Consider the following 7,870-nt stretch of genomic DNA (forward strand, 5'->3'; position numbering starts at 1 on the left):
CCACAAAGACATATACATATGACAGAATATGAGACATAGAAGGACAGGACACTTGGCAAGCCAAGACAGGAAAGGGCTCAGTTTCTTAACTAGGGTAAACTATCTTCATTTGAAAAGGATCGTTTTCAACGTCTTTCTGAAAATGAGGCGATTGAGTTCCAATCTCAGATTCAGAGGGAGTTTGTTCCAGCTAGCGGCTGCACGGTTGGGAAATGCTCTACATAGGCCATTTGCTTTCTTGTGTGAATTGACAACAATGAGCCCCTGAGCTTCTGATCTCAACGCTCAGACAGGCATGTAGCTGACAATTTTTGATTTCAGGTAGACCGGGGCTTTTCCATAGACGCACTTGTGTGTAAGTGTCAGGGATTTAAACAAAACGCAGTCTTCAACCCTCAGCCAATGTAGCTCCCTTCTAGCATTGCTGATGTGGTCTGACCTTGCTTTTTGCTCGATTATTCTGACTGCGTTACAAGTTGGTATTTTGTCATGCATGGTTTACTAGCACCTAGCAAAAGTGCATTACAATAATCCAGGCGGGACAAGATGGTTGCTCTGGCTATGGTGGTACAATTTACTTTGTTAAGTAGGGGTTTGATTGCTCTCAACAACCTGATGTAGTAGGAGCAATTATTGTTGACATACATGGCTTCAGCATCTGAGCTCATAGAGGCTTCCAAGGTCATGGTCATGCCCAGGGTTTTAACCTTACCAACTACTTTGATGTGCGTGTCTTATCAAAAATGATTCATATTCCGATGATAATTTAGCCCTGGCCTGATTGGAGCCGAAAACCATCAGCTCGGTCTTGTTCCCATTTAAACGCATCCAGTTGTTATCCATCCATGATTCTATGATGTTATAGGAGGTCCTTAACTGATTGGCTGTCCTTATCAAAATTCCCGCTCAGTTCCACCACAAGCTGAGTGTCGTCAGCATAGTTGGTGAAGAAGGCCTCGATTATGTCCAATACATCACCAAGGAAACGTAGGTACAGATTTTATAAGAGTGGTGAGAGACTTGCTCCTTGGGGAACGCTGCAGAAGATGTTAAGACTCATGCGATAATTTATCACCCCATTGTACTATGGATATTCTGTCTGCGAGGAATGAAGTCAACCAGCAAATTGCCTCTTTGGAGCAATTGGCAACTTTCTCAAGTGCCTGCTGCAGTAGCTGGTGGTCAAGCAGATTGAAACCTGCGTTCAGATCCAGCAAGACAAGGAGACCTGCCTTACCTTTATCCATGATCCCCAGTATTTTGGTCTCCAAGTCAAGCATATCGGTCCCGGAGCTGTGTGCAGAACTAAAACCCAACTGTTGGTGATGCAAAATCTTGTTGGTGTCTACGTATGCCTGTAATTGCACAGTGGCAATCTTGTCCATTACTTTCAGGGTAAAATTGCAGTTGGTAATAGGTCTAAGGTTACCCGGTTCTCATTGGTCAAGATTTGGCTTTTTCGCCAATGGAGTAATAGTGACCCTTTTGATGTTATTTGGGTGGTTGATTGAATTTGGTCTTGATATTGACTTGGGCATTATCTATCAATTCCCTTGCTTTAGTAATCTTGTTAGCAAAACCTGCATGGTTGTTTTCACACTCTACTTGGGATGGAACGAATGTAGGGACCAATGCAGCAGGCTTGCCGATGTATTTGAGAATCTCGAAGAGTTTGGCTGGAGCATTAGAGGCTAACTGTATTTGAGCAATGAAGTATTTCTTCTTTGCCTCAATGATATTCTTTTTATAGGACCTCTCAGTTTCCTTCCAGCTTTCCTCGTTACAGGAAGAAGGATTCTACAGCCATCTTCTCTTCGTCTTTTTTTCTTGCGTCAAGAGATCAGGGTTGTACCATTTCTGGTGGTGCTATTGGGTCTGACTAGTTTAGGTAAGAGTGGAGCTTTCTGATCCATTAACGACGTAACGTGCTGATCATATTTGGATATGATGGTCTCACATGTGTCCTCTTCCTTTAGGTCAACCCAAATTTCATTAATGCAAAGTTCTAAGTGTCTAAGTGGGGTACTTTAATGTTCTTGAAGTTCCGACGTAGGACTTTCATTGTCTCATTTGCACATTTCTTAGCTGGAGTTGGCAGAGTTCCACTCTGTAGTGGTCAGTCCAAATGCATGGGGTGGTCACATAACTATTTGTCTCCAGATTGTTAGTTATGACCCAGTCCAACTGGTTGCCATTAGCCATGGTAGGGCTGGAGTTCATAACATGGAAATGTATGTTATTTAGGGCTTTCTCCAAGCTTATTGCCGCTTTGTCCTTTGGGTCTCCTCACCATCGGTTAAAGTCACCTACAACCAGAGTGGATGTATTTGGACCCTTCAGTAGGTTTAATAGTTGAGCGAGTTCATTGTTGAGGTCAGAGGTGAGTGAAGGAGGTCTATAGATAAGAACTATGTTCACGCAGTTATTATATGTGGGACAGTGTTTCAGATGTAGTATTTCACATCCTTGACAAGATGATGCTGTGGGAAACATGGGTTTATCATACCCACCCCACCCCCTTTCCCAGAGTCTCTGTTTGTGTGATGAATGGTGTATCCTGCTGGAACTGCTATAGCGCAGGTTGGGCCTATAGGGCCCTGCAGCCAGGTTTCTGTGATACACATAATGTCAACATTTTCCTCCAATATGAGATCATGAATACATATGGCATATTGACTTAGAGATCTCGTGTTCAACAAGCATGCCTTTATGTTTGTAAAAAAAACTCTGTTTGATAGGTTTTTCAGCGTCTGCGCCCTTTTTTTACTTTATTCTTTTTTATCTTACGTTTGGGTGCTAGTGTCTGCATCAGGGAAAGCTCAGGTCCAAGTAAAGAGCAGTACAAAACATCATATGGCTGTATACTTCCCCCATTCCATTACCTGCAAAGCGTGCTGTTCAATAACTTCCATGCGTTGGAGGTTGTATAAGTCGGCCAGAAGTTTTCCCACCTCCTCAAAACCCATTCTCACCGTGTTTTAGGTAATTGAAACTGGAGAATGAGAGGCAGAGTTCTGGGCCGTGGACGTCGCGGACGGCAAGGGCTTGCACAAGACCGGCTTGGCTCTTGAAGCACCTGGCATTTCGATTTGAAAGGTGCTGGTGCTTCTGGGATTCGTAGTCCCAAATTAATGTCTATCAGCAACCTGAGTTAAATTGCAGTAACCCTCGGCTTCACAGTAATCAGCACGTCGGTATCAGCAAATATTGTCTCAATACCACTATGGTTAGCGAGTCAATAGCAGGCTAATCTGTTGTCTGTTGAAAGCGAAGAAAATGACACATGCTTCTTTATAAAATCACAGCACTTGTAAGTGTAGCGTCAACAGCGTATTGCAAAGTTCTAATTCACAATTCACAACACACAGCAGTAATCTCAATACCAACACATAGCTAGTCAATCAACATGCGCACGTTTCACAAGAGAGTCCAGGAGCTCCCCTTGCAGCATAGAATATCAGCGTGGTTTGTTGCTTAGTAATCACCCACCACAAGCAACCCATTGATGAGGAGTTAATTGGGCGGGCCTTATATAGTGAGACCGGCGCAAGACCGGCTTGGCTCTCGAAGCTCTGGCGCTGAAGCGCCCGACGTTTCGATTTGAAAGATGCTTCTGGGATTCGTAGTCCCAAATCAATGTCTTTCAGCAACCTGAGTTAAATTGCAGTAACACTCGGCTTCACAGAAATCTGCACGTCGGGTATCGGCAAATATTGCCACACTACCACTATCGTAAGCGGAGTCAATAGCAGACTAATCTGTTGAAAACGAAGAAAATGACCCACGCTACTTTATAAATCACAGCGCGTTTAAGTGTATCGTCAACAGCGTATTGCAAAGTTCTAATTCACAACGCACACAGCAGTAATCTCAATACCAAAACACAGCTAATCAATCAGCATACGCATGTTTCACAAAAAAGTTCAGGAGCTCCCTTTGCAGCATACAACGATAAACTGTCTATGAAGCCTCATGTATCTTACATCCGGTCAACATGAAGCTTTATAACTAAGAGGATCACTACATTCGTCCCTTTACCGCCACTGAAAATTGTGTTCTGCTCGCCACTGCTTTAATTCAATTCCAGGCTTGATTATTGCAATAGCCTGTTGGCCGGTACCACTGCTCTTAACATTCGAGCCCTTCAAGTTAAGCAGAACAATGATGTACACGCAACTTTTGATCTTTCTCGTCGTTCACGTTTCCACATTTAGGAAAGCCCTACATTGGCTTCCCTTGAAACACAGGATCTCACACAAAATTCTTACATTGGCCCACAAATATCCAAGCACCTCTCCTCTAGAACGCTCTTCCCGACTCCACACGTCTTATTAATGACTGTTCTTCATTTAAAAAAGCCAATAAGACTTACCTTTTCAACCTTAGTCCCGACTAATGCACCACTCCTATTCCTCCGTTCATCTCTGGTTTGACCTCTTTGCCCGTAGTTTGTCTTGTTTTGTTTTGTTTCATATGTGCCCTGAGACCTACAGGCATGTAGCACAATACAAAAATTTAAATAAATACTACAGAAATTCTAACCAAATGCACCAGTGCTCTGCTGAATGGGTGCGGGGAACTGGGATTGTGGAAGCATATTTGGTGGGAGTGCCCAGTCATACAGCCTTAGTGGGAAATAACCTGTGCAGAAATGAATAGTATTTTTGTCTGGTGCCAGACAACACAGGGATATCCATCCTGGGAATTGACGGGGGTTCTGGAAAAGCTACCCTCGAAAGCTCAAAGAAAGACATACATCATCCCGATAGTGGCAGCAATGCTTGTGGTGACACACAAATGGAAACTAAAAGATGCCTCACAGAACACGAATGGGTTAGTACAATCTTGAACTTTGTGGCACTGGAGTGGGTGATTTGACACAAGGGGATCAACAAAGGTTTCTCTCAGACTGGGACATTGTCCTCCACTACCTGCAGCGGGACTCGCAGGCTGCTTGGTGCCCGAGGAAAATTAAGATTGCTGGTGTGAGAATGTGCTCCACTTTGGGAGGGCGCCTTCACAGGAAGCTGGGAGGAGATGTGGCTGAAATTTTTAGGGGAGACAAGGACTAGGGGGGATTCTCAAACAGTGCAAGGGCCTGTAGAACAGCTGATGAGAGAGCTGGCCACTCACAGAAACTTGGGACCGGGAGCCATCTACATAGTTTATTGCGGGCGGGAGGAAAGTACTGGGTGTGTTGTTCTTTACATGTGATGGGATCAATGGAGGGGAGAAGGTGGGGGCGAGAAGGGATGGGGATGGGGGTAACGTGTTCTTACTGTTGAAAATGCCAATAAAATACTTTTATTTTTTTAAAAAATGTTTTCCCTGTGCTTTGAGAAAAGTGGACCTCTTTTGAAAATCGGGATTTAGTTCAAAATGCCCAGCCCCGGCCCCCTTTCCTCCCTCTGCCTTGCACAGTTGTGAATTTGGTGGGAAAAGAGCACCTCAATGTGCACAACTATGATGCCCACATTTGTTCCCGGTTCACCACCTTTTTTCTGCAAGAGAAGTGAAAGAGCATCCCATCAGTTGCACTAAAAACACTTTGAAACAATGGTTTATCCCTACTGATCACTTCTTTATGCTGTACATTCATTTCAGAGTGTGGTTCAGGGTGTCAAGAGTTGAATTAGGAATGTGAAAGGTAACACGAGAAGGAAATGGTGCATGTGGTTTTTACTGTTTCTGCAGTCATTAACCCCCGATTTGCTCATGATCAGGTATTAAATACCATTAGCTCCAGAGCCGATAATGTGACTGGAATCGTTAGCCCCAGAGTACTTACTGTGCACAGCAGGTATTGTGTCTGTAGTTATAAGCCCCAGGGAAGGTATTCTGTCATATGTAACGGATTACCAGGTACTGTGTCTGGAATCGGTATCCCAGATCCGGTACTGTGTCTGGAATTATTTGACACTGGGCAGGTATTGTCAGATGTAGCCGACGAGGAAGTACGATTTACTGCATGGGGAGTCATTCGCTCCAGAGCAGGTATTGTGTCTGCACTCATTCACTCAAGCCAGAGAATGCGATGGGCCTTTACCATTAGAGCTTGAGAAGGTAGTGTCTGCAGGGTGTTGTTTCTCTGTCTGCAGCCATTAGACCTAGAACAGACACTTCCTGCAGTTATTATCCACAGAAGGGTCAAAAGACCCCGAGAAAGCACCTGCTGTGCAGCCATGAGCCCTGGTGAATCATTACTTTGAGAGTATGGACTGGAACTGGAGAGAGTACCCGTCTGCAATCATCAGCCTGCCCAGGTATTATTATATCTGAAGTCACTTACTCCAGAGCAGGGTCTGTGTAGTAGCTGCACGGCAGTTACTGCGTCTGCGAGCATTCCAGAGCCCGCACCGTTCTGTAAATGAGCTTCAGGGCAGCTACTGTGCCTACGAAACCAACAACAGGCTGCCCTGTGCAATTTCAAAACCAGAGGTTCAGAAAGTCACGTACTTACAGTGTTTAATTTCAACATGTGATAAGTGCAATACAACGAAGTACAGCTTCAACGTGCATATCCAGAGGTTGCAAAAGGGCTCCAATATAACAACAAAGGGGTGAGAACGTCTAAGTTAATGGATGCTAAAAGAAATGCATATAGAATTCACTACAAGAGGTGGATCGCATGCACTCACCTGATTCTGCCTGGAATCAGGACATGAGCGTTTCGTAAAGGGAGGCCTTATATTACTTTCATTATCAATCACATATTTAAAGTCCCTATGAGAACCGATAGCATATTGTGTCCTTTTTAAAGTTTGCCGATGTTTTCTGAAATGCCTTTAAGGTGTCCGAACTTCTGTCACGTGTTTCTTTTAAGTCGTCTTGACGTTTCACGTAGTACGTTTACGTGCTCAGGAAGAGAATCATGCAGGAAGGAAGACTGTGCCGTGCAGGTGCAGGTATTTATTTTGTATTGTATGTTTATAAGACGCTTATACTTCTCGGACGTTTTTTCGCAGCGCCAGGTATATATAGGTACCGGTGCGTTTGTTTTTCCTCTTTTCATTTTGGTTGCTGCAACAGCGGACCTTTTTGTGTCTTTTTGGCTGGTAAGTATTATCCCTGGCTCTCAACCCCGCACACCCCCAGAAGTGATTTATGGCCGAGGGAACTTCAGGGCCGATGTTTTTCCAAATTCGGCTGCCAGACAGTAGCAAGTTGGATTATACGTCATCTTTCTTCACTCTTATCTCCGGGACACGGCTTTCACACTTATAACAGCAATGAGCTCATCCAGTTGGCAATTAAGCCTCATGTCGATCCCATGTTTTACCACATCCTCATGCTTGCTTCTTTTATTGCACTGCTGCATACGCGGGTTTGGATGCCGAGCCCTGCTGCACTGTGATGGTATAAAGATCCCTCGGCATGGTTTCTGTAACTGTACTGCCTTTACTAGGTGAGGGGGTCATTTGAACATTGCAGGGAGATGTGCCTAACTTTACCGCTCAGTGCTGCCATTGAACTGTACCGGCCAGAGTCTGTACCACAAGATGTCTTTCGGCCCAAACCAACCAAGCCCCCCACCCGCATTTCTTCTGCTGTCTATATAGGACAGAGTTCCTTCACTTCCCTGCATTGTCTTGGTGACTAGGTGCCTGCATGTTCATGTATTCTTTTGATATTATACAATGAAAATGCAGACTCCTATTTCGCCTTAAAAATAACCATTCTGCAGGCAGGGGTCTTCAATCGGTGGGCCGCGAGATCCAGGACTGGGAGAAAAGAGAACTTCTTTTATTTTATTTTTTTACTCACTTAAATGTTCATGGCAGCCACTGCCCCCAACCCCTCATGCACATGCTCAGTCAATATGACGTGGCCACGAAACAGGTAGTTAACACAGCCTGGACCTGCATTTGGA

At 44.5% G+C, this 7,870-nt stretch overlaps 1 protein-coding gene across 2 annotated transcripts in view; it reads right to left on the reverse strand.

The window, feature by feature from the left end:
- The window catches only part of TSNARE1 (t-SNARE domain containing 1), a 1,594,453-nt gene extending 1,587,741 nt beyond the window's left edge, over nt 1-6,712 (reverse strand). For both annotated transcript variants that reach the window (XM_069621720.1, XM_069621721.1), the window contains exon 1: nt 6,639-6,712. The gene's annotated coding sequence lies outside the window, so the exon portion shown is untranslated. The remainder of the gene's footprint in view (nt 1-6,638) is intronic.
- Between the last annotated feature and the right edge of the window lie 1,158 nt (nt 6,713-7,870).

The sequence above is a fragment of the Ambystoma mexicanum genome, chromosome 5q, assembly GCF_040938575.1.
Source record: "Ambystoma mexicanum isolate Mex_15411 chromosome 5q, UKY_AmexF1_1, whole genome shotgun sequence".
NCBI lineage: Eukaryota > Metazoa > Chordata > Amphibia > Caudata > Ambystomatidae > Ambystoma > Ambystoma mexicanum.